This window comes from Equus caballus, chromosome 14 (assembly GCF_041296265.1).
Source record: "Equus caballus isolate H_3958 breed thoroughbred chromosome 14, TB-T2T, whole genome shotgun sequence".
In the NCBI taxonomy this organism is placed as follows: Eukaryota; Metazoa; Chordata; class Mammalia; order Perissodactyla; family Equidae; genus Equus; species Equus caballus.
In genome coordinates, this window is record NC_091697.1 from 105936190 (window position 1) to 105952865 (window position 16676).

The 16676-nt window shown below is 44.9% G+C and overlaps 2 long non-coding RNA genes across 2 annotated transcripts in view; both read left to right on the forward strand.

Moving 5' to 3' along the window:
- The window catches only part of LOC111767919 (uncharacterized), a 111320-nt gene that overhangs the window by 81685 nt on the left and 12959 nt on the right, over nt 1–16676 (forward strand). The gene's annotated exons all lie outside the window — the stretch shown is intronic.
- On the forward strand, nt 5645–7816 carry LOC138917372 (uncharacterized). The gene is made up of 2 exons (XR_011425246.1): nt 5645–6610; nt 6951–7816. It is a non-coding gene; the product is annotated as an uncharacterized lncRNA (long non-coding RNA).

Genomic DNA, 16676 nt, shown 5'->3' on the forward strand with positions numbered 1-16676 from the left:
ACTGAGATGTCACATCTGTCGGAATTATCTAACAAGGATTTTAAAGCAGCTGTCATAAAAATGCTTTGACAAGCAATTATGAACGTACTTGAAATAGTGAAAAAATAGAAAGTCTTAGCAAGAAAAGAAAATACAAACAAGAACCAAGTGAAAATTTTAGAAGCCAAACATACAATAATGAAATAAAAAACTTAGTGGGGCTCAACAGCAGAATGGAGAGAACAGAGAAATGAATCCATGAATTTGAAGAGAGGACAATAGGAATTACCCAATCTGAGCAATTGAGAGAATCTAGACTAAAAAGGAAAGAATGAACAGAACCTTTCAGGGATCTGCTGAACTGTAACAAAGGATCTGACATTCATGTATGTAATCAGAGCATCAGAGAAAAGAAAGAGGGTGGGGCTGAAAAAGTACTCAAAGAAATGATGGCTGAAAAGTTCCCAACTACGGCAAAATTGGAAACATATAGATTCAAGAAGCTGAGAGGATTTCAAACAGGATAGATCAAAGAAATCCACACCAAGACATATTATAATCAGGCATCAGAAAACCAGAGCCTGGGGCCCAGCCCTGTGGCCGAGTGGTTAAGTTCGCGCGCTCCACTTAGGAGGCCCAGGGTTTCGTGGTTCGGATCCTGGGCGCAGACATGGCACTGCTCATCAGGCCATGTTGAGGCAGCATCCCACATGCCACAGCGAGAAGGATCCACAACTAAAATATACAACTATGTACTGGGGGGATTTGGGGAGAAAAAGCAGAAAAAAAAAAGAAAACTAAAGACAAAAACCCAAAAAATCTTGAAAGGAACAAGAGAGAAATGCCACTTTACCTACAGATGAAAAGCAATTTGAGTGACAGTGGGATTACTCATCAGAAACCACGGAGGCCAGAAAGAAGTCACACAACATTTTTCAAGAGCTGAAAGAAGATAACTGTCAGTTCTGAATTCTACATCCTGTGACACTATCCTTCAGGAAGGGAAATCAAGCCATTTTTAGATGAAGGAAAATTAAGAATTTGTCACCAGCAGACCTACCCTAAAAGCCTCTTTAAAGGAAGTTCTTGAAACAGAAAGGAAACGATGAAGGAGGGAATCTTGGAACGTCTGGAAGGAGGAAAGAAAAATGAAAAGAGTAAAAACGTGAGTAGATACAATAGACTTTCCTTCTCCTCGTTTTCTTATATTTATCTGATATTATTTTCATATATTATTACTTCTTAAATTGTATTTTTCAATCCAAGCAAAAAGCGTAACATTGCCTGATGTGGATTTCAATGCATGTAGAGGAAACATTTGAGACAATTATATTGTAAATCGTGGCGGGGGTGGGGGGGCAAAGGGACTTAAGGAGAGCTGAGATTTCTACACTTCACTCAAACTAGTAAGATACTGGCACTGGCAGATCTCTGTGGTGATCCGTGTCTTGATTGTGATGGTGGTTACAGAAATCTACGGACGCAATCACATGTAGTAGAACTATACACCGCATTGTACCCATGTTAATTTCCTGGTTTTAATATTGCATTTTAGTTATGCAAGATGTAACCACTGGGAGAATTAGGTGAAGGGTACATGGGAACTCTTTGTCATATCTTTGCAATTTCCTGTAAATCTGTAATTATTTCAAAATAAAAAGTTGAGAGAGAGAGAATGAGCAGCAGGCTCCCGTTGTCGTGTTTTTCCAGTTGTAGTTGTTTGACTTTAGGGTGTCTAGGAAAAGCCCGAGTGGCTTTAAGACGTCTGAGTTAAGTTCTGGCCGGATAGAGCCTACAGTAATTGAATTGAGGCATCTGTGGGTCAGCCTGAAACCAGACCACTTTGTGTCTGGAACACGTCTTGGTTTCCTGTGCCCTTTCAAGGGAATCGATATATTGATTTTCATTTACCCAGCCATATGTGGTCAGGACATGGTTTATTTAGAGATGTCCCTTCTCCCTATGCATCAAAAGATATGGAGGGGCTAACTGAGAGGTTCACAAACACAGTTTTCCTGGGGAAGAACAGTCATAAATAGAAAGCCTCCTTCTTCGGAATTCCCGCTTCCTCCTCCCTCCACCTCCACTGTGCCCATGGTCGGGTCTGTCCTGATAACGTGCATTCCATGTACACCCAGACCCCCCACAAGTCCTCTCAGCTCTACTTCCAAACTGTATTTCAAATTTCCCCACTCCTTTCTTTCTCCATCGTCATCATCCCTGTCCAAGTCACCTTCAGTGCCATGTGGATTACTTCAGTATTCCCTTCTTGATCTTTCTTCCAACTTGCGCCCTTAAAATCCATCCTCCATGCATCAGCCCAGGTGATATTCTAACAATGTACATCGGATCATGTCACACTCCTGCTTAGTGCCTCTAATAGCTCCCCTTGTGCTTGGAATAAAATTTGCACTTATGACTTATGGCCATGACCTTGCCTCTGCCTTTTTCTCTGACCTCATCTTCAGGCGTCACATTGTCTTAGGTCCACTGGCTGCTTTTCTGTTCCTTCGCCACCCAAGCTATTGCACACTTGATGTCCCCATGCTTTCCCTGGAATGGGTGTCTTACTGCTCTTCATGCTGCTGGCTCTTTTTACCCTTTGCGTCACAGTTGAGAAGCCTGACATCCAAGTGGTCTTCTTTGACCCCTTGTCTAAAGCAGCTCCTGCCTCATTGACTCCCCGTTCCATCAGCCCATTTATTATACTTTCTAATGCTCCTGGTTGTCTTCTTGTTTATTGTCTGTCACTCTCCTAGAAAGGAGGCTCTAAGGGCGGGGGCTTTGCATTCCTAGTCACTATCATGGCCCCAACTCAATACATATTTGTTGAAAACATGAATGAATAAAAGAATGCTTGAAGAATTCTAGGCTATCAGAGCTGCAGGACCTTCTTGCCGACAAGAAGCCCCCTGGGGCGGTTGGAGGACGTTGGGGAGGGAAGATGGTGACAGCAATCTGACTTTGGAGTTTACAGAATGTTTTGCATTAGAGTGCCTCTATTCCGCAGGTGAGAAGCAGTGAGGCTCCTTAGGGTCACCCAGACCGCAGCAGGCAGGAGCCCGGACCTGGAGAAGCCAGTTCAGCTTCTCAGGACACGGACCTCCGGCAGGGCGCTTGGAACAAGTGTCCCCCTTGTTGCCAGCACTTGCGCAGCTTTCACTGTTTATCCAGCAGCAGAGGCTTCAGGCGGTCTGCATCAGGCCCTGTCACCAGAATATGGAGCAAAGCTGAGAAAGAGAAGTCCTCAGGGAGACAAAAAGCTTCAGGAGGCACTGGCGACATGCCGATGTGATGGGGAGGGAAGAGAGGCAGAAGCAGGAAGGTCGATGGGGAGTGAACAAAGGGAAGCGTGACTTAACCGAGCTGGTATCCTGGGGGCTTCAGTTGGTCAAACCTTCAGCAGCACTTCAGCCATTCCAGAGGACCGCCACAGCAGGACCTGGTCTCTGTCCCCTTGAGAGCATCCCGGGGCTTCTGGGGTCCCGCTGGTGCTGAGAGCACAGAGAGGGGCACCTGAAATGGGACCCCCTGTGGCTGGATTGCAGTCTCCCATCCGGTCTTCCGTTGCCTCCGACTTTTTGAAAAGATTGAGATAATGCTGGAAGAATTTCCAAAGCTACTCTTTGCTGTTGCTCTTCTCTTGTTTCCAGAGTCGTAGTATTCAAGTCACAGACAATCCCAGCTTCCCCAAAGCACCCATTGGAGTGATAACGTTACCCCAGAAATTCCACTTGCATCTACCTTTAATCATGTGGCAAATTACCTTATTAACCACCAGGGAGTCTAGTCTCGTTACTTAATTAAACCATCTCTTTCTTTTCTTCTTATTAAAACCACATGGGTTTTAACTTCTGTGTGGTTTTAGATTCTTTCCCCCTTCTTCGGATGTCTGGGTAATAATAGCTGCGTAAAAGAATTTCTGCTATTTTGTGTTGATGACTAAAGGGTTAGCAACATTAAATAAAAGGGGGGCCGCGGTGGAGATGGTCTGGATAGGCTCACGCTGGCCAGTGACATAACAGCACTTGGGTGGTATGAAAGTCTGAGATGTGTACCCATCGCTTACTGCTTTCTCTCACCAAAACATCTGGAGTACAAAATCCTGTCATTAGACAGCCCACATGTTAGAAAAACAAAAGGGCAGAAGAAAAGAAAACCCAGTCTGCCCGAATGGCTGGATAAAGCCTCATTATTGCGAGTAGGAAATTAGACATTTAAGGTTATACTTCAAAGCAACTATTTTTATTACAAGAGGCTCAACATTTTGATTTATTGGGCAGCAGAACAAGATTGTGACAAATATTTCCACCTCAAAGAAAAGACCAATCAGGCCTCTAAGAAGTCATATGTTAACTAGTTTAAAAATAAAGTTTGTTTCAACAATAGTTGTAATGATGAAAATTGTATGCTTCTCCTCCTAGCGCCCAATACATGGCTGCCTTAGCACACATGCCTAGAACAGGGAATGATTTAATCCTTCGGGAACTTTCTTCTTATCAAAGGGAAGTACTAAAATTTTGTAAAATGAAACAGCTGGAATTGTTAGCAAGCCTGTACTCCCTCTCTTCAGAGGTGGGCACGGGGCAGGGCCTGTCTACGATCTCGCACTTCAGTCTGAGCTGCACCATTCAAGAGAGAAGCTAACTACATAGGATGGGTTCTGAGGAATCCATGAAGATAATTAAAGAATAAAACATAGGGTTTTGAGACAGAGCTGAAGGAATTTAAAATATTCAGTCTTGTTAAAAAAACACACAAACCAAAAACCTAGCTAGAAAATTAGGTTACTAACCATTTTAGGTAGAATAAGCAGTATGTTGCATTAAATAGTGATGACCTTCACCCACCTCCATCCGGACATGACGTTTTTCCTGTAATATGGGCAATTCCGATTAGATTAAGCTAGGGGAAGGCTTCAGTGAGAGTGTGCATTACTGAACCTGGGAAATGCGTTTCTCAGGCAGGCTGTAAATTTGTCCTCTCTGTAGGTCTCTAAATAAAGAAACTCTTCTCTTCCCAGGTGTGGGAACAGAACTTAGTGGAAAGAGCAGCAGCTGTGATGTGAGGCTCATCGCTTGGGTTCTAGTCCCAGCTCTGCTACGTAGGTGACTGCCAGCCAAATCACTTAACTTCTCTGGGCCTCAGTTTCCAATCCGTAATACAAGTTTGGACTAGGTGATCTAAAGGACCTCGTGAAGTGTGTTTTGATTCTAGGAGGAAGCCAGAATCACCCCAGAAGGGCAATGAGACCCTTCTTCATTTTATTCTTAAGACTCCACTGCTTGAGAGGGAAGTTGGAACATGTGTGCATAGGGATGTGTGTGTGTGCGTGTGTGTGTGTGGTTATATTGGAGGGAGGGAAAGGGGAATCTAGGTGCCATAAGTATGTTCATAAAACTATAGGTGTAATTTGAAATTACGTAAATTACTTTAGTCTTTAAATGCCATGCAAAGGAATTCTAAAGGCGAATGCTCTGTAAATTGAATAATTACTGCCATGTGTATCTGTTTGGTAAGCACACACTATCATTTGTTGGGGGCCTGCTGCAATTCTGCATACCATGTTGAGCTTGACGAATGTGTGCATGAATTAACTCCTAGAATAATCTAGCACTGCGTGCTTCCACAGCCGATGCTAAGAACAGGGAGAATGGAGCTTCGACAAAAGGAGCCTGAAATGCCGCAGGGTTCTGACATAGTTTTTGAATCATCAGAAGATAAGTAAATCTTGCTCCTTACACTTTTTTATTTTAAAGGTGTTTTACTGAGTACTAACTCTGAAAAATTGGGAAGCCCTCACTAAATTTTTATTGATTGATGAGACAGTATGGGAGATCAATTTCTGTTAACTAGAAAATTGGACTTAATAGACCATCCCAGTCTCTCACACTTTGTGCCAATGACCCACCACCCTCTTGTTATTGTGGGAAACGAGGGAGAGCAGGTGGGAAAGCCCCCTGAAAACGACTGGGCTGATGGCCACGCAGGCAGCTCGTGGTAAAACATTGCCCTGGGAGAGCCTCATAAATCAAAACTGGTCTTCAGAATTAGCCAGACGCGCCAAGGTCACAGCGAGTCTTGGAGAGCCAGGGTCCCGGGGAGTGGGAAGAGAAGAGGAAGGTGACACGGTGCTATTGTGCCCTCCATTGACGCCCCCCAACTCATCACCTGACAGTGACGGGGCTCCCAGCTCGGGACTTCAAAACAGTTGGGAAATGTTCATAAACATGTTCAGAATCCCATGGTGTAAGTAAAACATTTTTATAAGATTATAAAATAAAGAAAACTGGCACATGTTTTGTTTGAACAAGTGTGCTGGCGATTTCTTTTCCTAAGGTGAGGGACTCTTAAACAAGTCTCAGTAATTGCTCTTCGGGAATTTGGCCTCTTAATTTTTGAAAATACAATAAAATCACGCAAATCTCTAAACCTTGTAGATGACAGACTCTAAACCGCAGACATATGGGGAGAGAATGTGAATGAATGATGGCTCTGCTCAGGTTATGGTTTCAGGCACGGAAGTCAAAAGGAGGCCATGGGATTCTTGCTTTGATCCTTGCTTATGGGGAAGCATGAGGATTCTGGAGGGTTTCCTCATCCGAAGAACCCCCACAGACTCCACTAGGAGGTAAGTAGGCCTAACCCTTAATAAACTGGTTGTTTCCAGAAGAATGAAGCATAAAATGTCATTGTTGTGGCAAATTCATATTAATTGCCACTATTAACAGTTAAAAGCTTAAAAGGAAAGAAAGAGTGGGAATCACAGTTACTTTTTTGTGACTAGATACAATGGAAATTATACATAATTGCCCTCTCTCCCCTTTTAAGGAATTTCCTAAAGCCATGGGAAACCCCATGTCTGTTGGGATTGCCCTGGGGTGGGAAGGCAGAGGGGAATTATTCCTTGAGGAAGTTGCAGCCAAAGACCCTCGTTTTTGTCCTCTGGTCTCTGTTTATTTGTTTCAAAGGCATTCCTCTTAGTGAGGCATCAGCTGGAGTAAACAGTGTTGACAGTGAGAAGCTGGAGCTCCTCTCAGGGGAGTTGGGAGGATGGGGTCTTCCAGGAAAAGAGAACAATGGGAGGAGATTTCTTTAAACAGTAAGTAGTTGCTCTCTGATAAGAGGCAGCCTCGGAGTTGGTCTCCATCTTTCCAGTTAATGACCAAGAGTAGAGAGGGGCAACAAGATCAAAGTTGCTTTAGGGGAAAATTGCTGCCATTCCTGAAGTAGCCCCAGATGCCTCACGTCCCAGTAGGCAAGAATCAAGTCCACTCACTTGTGAGGAGGGCCCACTGCAGCCTTCAATTCTTTTGTCACCTTGACTCTTAGCTCATTGTCCTGTCTGACCGCCTCTTAAACTGAAGAGTGATGACTGCGGATTCGACCATTGTTCTCTACACATAAAGATGTCAGGGGTCAAGATCTGTAGCTACAGAGAAGCGAACGGTCAGGAAAAAACTAAAAGAAGGCTCCATCGATGTGGTTAAATATTTAGACATGTAAAGACAGTGCATGTAAAAGTAATCTGAAAGAACAATCAAAGGAAGCGAGAATCATAATTGCCTCATTAACATTTCAAGGGGTTCCAAAGATGACAGCACACACACATAATCTAAAAAACGTAGAATCTTCTCAGGGTCCTGGTGGCAGGATGTGTTACCTAGAAATAGTCTGTATCAATTTGGAGTCTGAACTCCCTATTCTAATCCTTCTAGAATCATAATACCTTTTAACAGTCCATGATAATATCGATGGAAGAGTTCCATTTATGTATTCTAAGTTTCAAGAAAGATGAGAAAGGGAGAAAGAATAAAAAATTCAAAGTCGCTCAAAATACTAAAAGTAAAATTATTTAAAGAAAAATGTTAGCGTTCAAAAAATAGCAGAACAAATATTAGTAAGATATCCTTCTTACATTGGAAAGTGATTGTTACAAGGCTTTGTGTAGATACACATTTTCAGTTCCCTTGGGTAAATATCTAGGAATGGGATTGCTGGGTTACATCTATGAGTATAAGAAACTGCTCAAACTGTTTTCCAGAATAACTCTATCATTTTGCGTTCCCAGCAGAAATGTGTGAGAGTTCCAGTTGCTACACATCCTTGACAACACTTGGTATTGGTTAGTCTTTAATTTCAGCCATTCTAGTGGATGTAGAGTGGTAACTTAGCATTAGTTTTGATTTGCATTTCCCTAGTGCCTAATGACATTGAGCATCTTTTCATGTACTTATTTGCTGTTCCTACATCTTCTTCGGGAAAGTGTCCAACTTATTATTTACTTTATTGCCCATTTATTTTATTGGGTTGTTTGTCTTCTTATTATTGAGTTCTAAGAGTCTTGTGTCAGATAGATGTTTTACAAATATTTTCTGCCAGTCTGTGGCTTGCCTGTTCATTTCCTTAAGAATGTCTCAGTAAAGAGGAAAAGTTTTAAATCTTGATGAAGCACCATTTATCAATTAGTTCTTTTATGGTTTCTGCTTTTTATGTTTTGTTTAAGAATTCTTTCCCTAACCCAGGGTCACAAAGATTTCCATGTTTTCTTCTAGAAGTTTTATTGTTTTAGCTTTTATATGATCCATTTCAAGTTAATTTTTTGTATATGGTGAGATAAGGATTGAGGTGTTTGTTTTTTTCATGTAACTATCCTATTGTTCCAGCAATGTTTGTTGAAAAGACTAGGCTTTCTTCCCTGAATTACCTTGCACTTTTGCCAAATTCAACCCACATCCCAGAAGGCTTTTTAACAGAAACTGACTAGTAGATTCAAAAATTTATATGGGAATGCAAGAAACCTAGATTAGCCCAAACAATTGTGGGGAAAAAACCCCCACACATTTTTGAGGTCTTATTTTACTGGACTTTAAGACTTACTCTAAAGCTATGGTAGACCAGATAGTGAAGTACTGGGATAAATACAGACATACAGCAAAACGGGACAGACTAAAGCCCAGAAAGAAACCCACACATTTATGATTAGTTTCTGTTTATTTTAAAAATATTTAAAACAATTTTGATGTATTATTTTCTGCAGCTACAAATGAATCTCAATGACATCAACAACCTGAGTGTTGTCTCCCCACTTTGCTTATGAACAGTCTCCAGTTTTCCCACTTTGCTCAGTCCCCTTAAAGTGTCCTTTTCCTAGGTATTTCTTGGTGCTCCTAAAGAGCCTCTCCCATTTCTCGGGAAGAGTGTGAGAGCCATAGTTCCTGCCTCAGTGTATGCTGTGGACGCCCCCTCTGCTCAGCTGTACCTTCCACCTCCTGTCCTACTGTTTGCCCTGCTGGTACCCTATGAAAATGCCCGTGTTCATTCACTTGTCGCGCTGTCTTCCTATCGCCAATGTTGCCGTCAGTTTTCAAGGTGTCAGAGGGGCCAGGCAATGGGGAGTCTGGCTCTCCCTTTAGCTCAAGGGCTCCTGGGCCTAAAGCAGCCTGTTGTTGCCCAGAGTCTCACAAAGTCTCTCAGAAATCCAGCTTCTTCACTTGCTGTATGAACCCCACTCCCCAGGGAGGCCCAAACCAGCCTAAGAGGAGGGATGGGGGACAGACGGTAGTCCCTCCTCCATGTGACCTGTCTCTCCATGCTCTCTCAGGATGGGGGCATTAAAAAACTCAAAAACAGGGGCCAGCCTAGTGGCATAGCAGTTAGGTTTGCACGTTCCACTTTGGTGGTCTGGGGTTCATGGGTTTGGATTCCGGATGTGGACATCTGCACTGCTTGTCAAGCCATGCTGTGGCAGGCATCCCACATATAAAGTGGGAGAAGATGGGCATGAGTGTTGGCTCAGGGCCAGTCTTCCTCAGCAAAAAGAGGAAGATTGGCGGCAGATGTTAGCTCAAGGGGGTTAATCGTCCTCAAAAAAACCCCCCAAAAACCTCAAAACCACTCTCAATTTTTTGCCTCTACCTTCAGCCCTTAAAACAAAATATTCCATGTCTATCAACTTGAGGCAAGAGAAGGCTAGGAATAATAATTATTGTTATCAACTTTATTGAGTGTTTCTTAATCATAGTTATCCCAGCCTACCAGTCCTGAATATCGACTGGCGATTTTGGGGCATAAATGGAATTCTGTGCTTGCCATCCTACAGTCAAGAAAACTGAGACAGGAAGGAAATTTATCTGTGGTCCTATAACAAGGAAGTGGCTGCTGGACTCAGAAACTATGACCCTGAGGTCATCACTACACAAGCTCCAATAAATTGCTGATTCCGTGTTCATCCGTGCAGTCAAAGGAGAAGTGCTTCCAGGAGGCAGCCATCAGGCCATTCTGGTAGCTGAATAAAGCAAGTGATCGGCTCACTCACTATTGTCACACCAGTGGCTCTCCATAGACTCCCTGTTAGAAGAGAAGCGCCACAAGGTGTCTAGAGAGTGTTTCTCACTAGTAATGTGGTGGCTTGGAGGTAAGATTTTAGCAAGCCAGGCTGTCACGGAACATGGGGAGACTTCTCAAAAGTATTTCTGGGAAGTCACTGGGAAGGTTAATAGAAATATGGGTGTTTAGTTTTGTCGAAAGCGTCCTGGTATGTGCAGTAGGGGGTATGCAATCCATCAAATCAAAGCATAATCAAAGGCATAACATGAAGAAATGTAATTATAACTTATACTTACTCTTAGAGTCCAGACCTTGCCCTTGCAACCTCCCACTTCAAACTCCAGTGAAGACGAAAGCAAACCTGCTGTGTTTCAGACAAAGCAGTGGCGGATTTATGAGGGAGAGAGCTGGTGTCGGGGCGGGGAGTCCATGGGAGACTCAATTGTAGGACTGAAGGCCTCCACTGAGGAAACCCGTCCGAGCGTTACAGAATCCAGACCAGGCCCTGTTAGCACAATGGGCCCGCTGATTTCCAGAAACGCAATAATCCGTCAGGGGAGGAAAGGTTGTTCCGCTCACTAAGGCTGCGCTTCTTATGGATTACAAGTCAATAGCAGTCTCCACCTGGAGATAGAGGACACCTTTATGCTCTCTCCTTTAATAAATACGGCATTCTAAGAGCATAAATCTCTAGAGACTGACTCTCAGGAGTCTCCTTTTAGCCCAGACTCTCTCTATGCTAAAAGACAGGGCTGAAAGAGTATGGTTTTTCACAATCCCAGGGACCGGGTACCAAAACATCAAGGTCTCTGAAACAAGCCTCAGGACAGGGGCAAGGAATGTGGGCAGGAGGAGAGAATATGCCCACTGACCTCACACGGTAGGGTCACTCGGAGGACGGACCTGCTGGGCTCTATCCAGAGTCGTCAAAGAGCCTGCTACTGTGGTGCCTTCTGGGCCCTGCTCACATCCTCTACAACCCCAGGGGGCCCGGGCCTGCCACCTCAAAGGTCCAGATGACTGTGACACCACAAGACCCATCTCCCAAGTTGTGTGAAGGGAATGGGGCCACCCGAGTGTCCACCATGTATCTGGGGTGGAGGACATGTCTCAGGGGGACCGTTGTCTCTTATAAACCTGACAGCCAGCGACCCTGGAGTCTGGTGCTGAGAACAGCCGAGAAGGGCCCTGAGGCACGAGCTGCAAGTCCGCTGCCCACCGTGTGGCATCCAGGTGCACAAACAGCCCTTTGCCACACAGTCGGCCAGCGTGGGGGTGGGCGGCCGCAGTGCTTTCCCGGTGTGCCTGTGCTGCGGGGGTCAGACAGCAGGGCCGGGGCAGCACTGTGACCTGCACGGGCAGAGAAGACACACCTACTGCCTTCCACAGGGCCTGGAGCCCCTTCCGGGGGTGGCCTCCGACGGAGACGGCTGTGTGCCTACGGCTTCCCTGGCAGGCAGTGATTTTTACTTGGCCCACCCATTAGAGATTTCCACTCCGCCTTTTCCAGAAATGATAAACAAGACATGAGAGAGGCTGTGACTACTAAGAAAATTTTAAGAAAAGGTTTTCTAAGTTAATCTCCACTCCCTGCCGGGGCACCCTATCTCTATCTGACTCCAACACAAACACACCCCAAAAACCCAAGCACACGGTTTACCAGTTAGTCAGGACAAGGAAGACCTTCCTGAAGCCAGTGCTATTTCAGGAGATTGTCACTGACTTTCCTCACGCCCAAGCTTTCTCCTTTGGGAGCTGTTGCTTCAGTGAATTCTAAATGTGGCTCCAGGAGATGTCTTGGAACTTTAAAGGGCCCAGGTTGTTTGAATAGGGGCTAAGAACAAAAGAAAAGAGAAGGGTGGGCCGGGCGTTGAGGAAATCCTTGAGCCATGCGGCTGGAGGGGCTGGGCTGCAATTTTCTCCTCAAAGGTATGCGGCACTAATTGCCTCCACTCAAAGTAATTTTCTAAGCAGTAGATTAAGAAGCTTAGACAGAAATACCCCTCAGTCACTGGGTTAGTAGATGCACGACTTCCTGGTGTAAGATCCTGACGGATGTGATGCAGGGGCAACAAAACGTGAGGGCTGGAGGTGGGGCGGATGCTCTCTCCGCATGCTGAGCAGCCCCCTCGCCTCCTGCCTGAACCACATAGGAGCAGTGGGGGGCTTTATGGGAGCCTCACTAAGGAGGAGGTTTATGTACACACATCAGAGGATTTCCAGCCAGCCCAATCAATGCCACTTGAAGAGCTGCTCCTATGACATCATTATTCTGCAGATTTAGGTCAAGTGCCTTCAAGTGGGAAGCTAGGGATTTTGCCCATTGATCTTAGAGGAGCCGGTCAGAGACCCATTCTCCGTCACCCTGATGTGATGCGGTGGGGATGGAGATGGAGAAGGGCCTGCAAGGACCATCTCGCTGGGTGAGTTCCTTTGTGACTTTTGGGCCTTCCTTTCCTGGCGCTTCCCTGCTCTCTAGTTTCTGCAAACGTACGGTGGTCAGAATAAGAGAGACTGGTGTTAGCGGAACTCATTTTGTGCTAGGTTCCGTTTGGGCCTCACATTGGCTTTTTTAATCTTCACAGCCACACGGTATCGTAAGTACTATGGTTATACCCATTTTACAGATGGGAAAACTGAGGTATAGAGACATGAACTAGTCTTCCCAAGGGTTCAAAGCTCCTGAGAGACAGAGAGGAGATTGAACTGGAGCTTGAGGCCTTGACCACAGTGCGTGTTTTTATACCCATGCCTCTGACTCTCCAGCATTCTCATCTGCTCCTGTGGAATCAAGTTCTCTGTACATGACCGCCACCCATGTCCTGAGCACTTCCCTTGGCCTTTCTGAGCCTCCAGGGTCAGTGTTCTATCAGCCTGCCGCCCTGGCTGAGCTGAACCCACCCATCTAAAGCCAGACAGCACTTTTCCCCCTAAAGTTGCTTCCTATCTTTAAAACTTTTACTTTATTTTGTAGTTTTTTAATGACTATATGATTAATATATGATACATGATTAATAATAAAAGCTAGCACTTGTCAAGCGTGTGCGGTATGCCAGACACTGTTCTAAGCGCTTGACATGTATTCACTCATTTAATCCTCAAAACAACCTCACGAAGCAGGTGGTGTTAGTAATCTGGTTTTACAGGGGCGGAAACAGGGAGATTACAGCTGGTGGGTTGGGAAGCCAGGTTGGAGACGCGGGCACCCTGGCTCCAGTGCCCAGGCCCTGAATACGGAGCCCGACTGTCTGTCTACCATTTTACCAGCAGACTCTCGCTCACCCCGTCTCCTGCGCTCTAGGCCCCCGCGTCAGGCACAGATCCTTCCTTCTTTCTTGCTCTCTCGTCAGGCATCAGATCCTTTTCTTTTTCTTCCTAACGTCTTCTTGCGTGCCCCCATCTCTTTGGTTACACGTCATCTGTCACCACGATGTGCTAGACCCTCAATGGTCCTCCGAGTCTGTCTAGGCTACCTCCTGACTGGTTGTCCACCTCTAATCTCTCCCTCCAGAGCATCCTTAACACTGCAGCCACCTCAGTTTCCCTAAAATGCCGCTTTGTATACATCACACCCTTCCTCAAAAATCTGAAATATTTGGCTTAGCAAACGACATTCAGAGTTTTTATTTAGGTCTCCACAATCTATAAAAAGTCTCCACAAATTATGGCCTGTGGGCCATGTCCAGCTCACTACCTGTTTTTCTTTACCTCTTGAGATAAAAATGGTTGTATAATTTTTAACAGCTGAAAAAGTCAAAAGAAGAGTAATATTTTGTGACAGTGCAAAAATGATACAACGTTCGAATTTCAGTGTTCCAGAAGAAAGACCTCCTGGCACCTATCCGCCCTCCTGTTCTTCTCATTGTCTGTGGCTGCTTCGAGCCACCCCAGCAGGGCAGAGCAGCTGCCGTGGAGACCATGAGCGAGGCCTGTGGAGCCGAAACCTTTCTCAGAAGAAGTCTGCCGAGAGAAGGGAAGCAATAGAAAGAAGAAACAAATGTGACTTCATCAGACTAAAGAGCTTCTTCAAGGCAAATGAAAACAGGATTGAAACAAAAAAACAACCCACTAACTGGAAAAAAATATTTGCAAGTCATATATCTGACAAAGGCTTAATATCCATAATATATAAAGGACTCTCACAACTCAACAACAAAAAATCAAACAACCCAATCAAAAAATGGGCTGGAGACATGAACAGACATTTCTCCAAAGAAGATATACTGATGGCCAATAGGCACATGAAAAGATGCTCATCATCACTGATCATCAGGGAAATGCAAATCAAAACTACACTGAGATATCACCTTACACCCGTTAGAATGACAAAAATATCTAAGACTAATAGTAACAAATGTTGGAGAGGTTGTGCAGAAAAAGGAACCCTCATACACTGCTGGTGGGATTGCAAACTGGTGCAGCCACTATGGAAAACAGTGTGGAGATTCCTCAAAAAGTTAAAAATAGAACTACCATACGATCCAGCCATCCCACTACTGGGTATTTATCCAAAGAGCTTGAAGTCAGCAATCCCAAAAGTCCTATGCACCCCAATGTTCATTGCAGCATTATTTACAATAGCCAAGACATGGAAGCAACCTAAGTGCCCATCAACAGATGAATGGATAAAGAAGATGTGGTACATATATACAATGGAGTACTACTCGGCTGCCAAACAGAACAAAATCATCCCATTTGCAACAACATGGATGGACCTTGAGGGAATTATGTTAAGTGAAATAAGCCAGTTAGAGAAGGATAATCTGTGTATGACTCCACACATCTGAGGAATTTAAAAATGTGGACAAAGAACAGTTTAGTGACTACCAGGGGAAAGGTGGGGTGGGGGGTGGGCACAAAGGGTGAAATGGTGCACCTACAACATGACTGACAAACATTAATGTACAACTGAAATTTCACAAGATTGTAACCTATCATTAACTCAGCAAAAAAAAAAAAAATTCTTGTAAAAAAAAAAAAAAAGAAGTCTGCCAACCTCTGATACAAACCATATTTTTCTGCCCAGTCGCCTCTACCTAGACAAACTGGTCTGCTTAGCTGTCTTTGAAGACACAGCAGGTACTTTTCCGGCCTAGGGCTTTTTCTTTGCTCCTCTCATTCTTCAGCTTAGATCAGGGGTCAGCAGACTTTTTCTGTAAAGGGCCAGAGAGCAAATCCAATGGAAACTCGTGCTCTGCTAATTAGAGTAGAAATTGGTACAAATGCTTCTACACTCCTTGGCATTGTCCACAGCAACCAAACATAAATACACCTTAGGTGATAGAGATGACACGTCCAGGGATACCCAACAGCAACTCTTACATATGTGCACCAAGAGAGATGTCCACACGTGTTCATTGCAGCATTACCCGCAAGAGCCAGAAATTAGAAAGGACCTAAAATGCCGTCGACAGTAGAAATGTTGTTATACTGCCGTGCACTTATTTAAAGAATACGCCTGTGAGGGAAGGCGGGCAGCTGGGAAGGGCAGAAGCAGAGGGGGAGCTGTGATGAAATCACACCAAAGCCTTCAGCTGCCGGAAAGGGACTCTGAACTGCTGCGGCCCAACCGAGTTGTGTTGAAGTGGGAGGAGGGGACCAGGCCCTTATACCCCCACCCAACCAGTCACTGGATGCAGCACGCCCTCAGGAGGGTGTGTGAACTTGGCTCCCTTCATCCCAAGGATGCCTTGGAGAGGGACCAGGCTGAGAGCTGTTGGCTACCGACACTCCCAGTAGCTGGGGGGATGGATATTTCAGACCTGGAGGGCTTCTGGGAGGCAACCCCACAACGTCCACTATTGGTGGTTACCTCTCAGTAATCCCGAAGGGGAACCGAGACTGAGGGCTTCTGGGGTACTGGTGGTGTTCTGTTTATCGAAGTGGTGGTTATCAGGGCGTATTCACTTTGTAAACATTTATATTCATGATTTTTGCACTTGTCTATATTATATTCTATGTCAATAAAAAACCTTCTTTAAGAACGTAAGGAGGGAGTGAGCCAGAGTGTCAAAGGCTGCTGAGAAGTCAAGGAGGACGCGGACTGTAAAGCTCTCCTTGGGGTTCGGGGCATGGAAGTCCGCTGCACCCTGTGACAGCTGTTTCAGGGTGGCGGGCAGGCTGGAAGGGGCTAAGGAGGGAGTGAGGAGGGAAGGAAGGGAGAGAGTGAGTGTGGGTGATGCATTTGGGATGTTGGCTTAAAAATGGAGGGACAAGAAGGGGCTCAGCGAGGATTTTGTTTTAAATGGAAAATACTTAAGCCTCTTAGAGATCTGATGGGAAGCATCCAGTGAGAGGAGGCGGTTGTACATACTGGAAAGATAAGGATAGTTGATGGGGTGTGGTTCCCAAGAATGTGGAAGGAAATG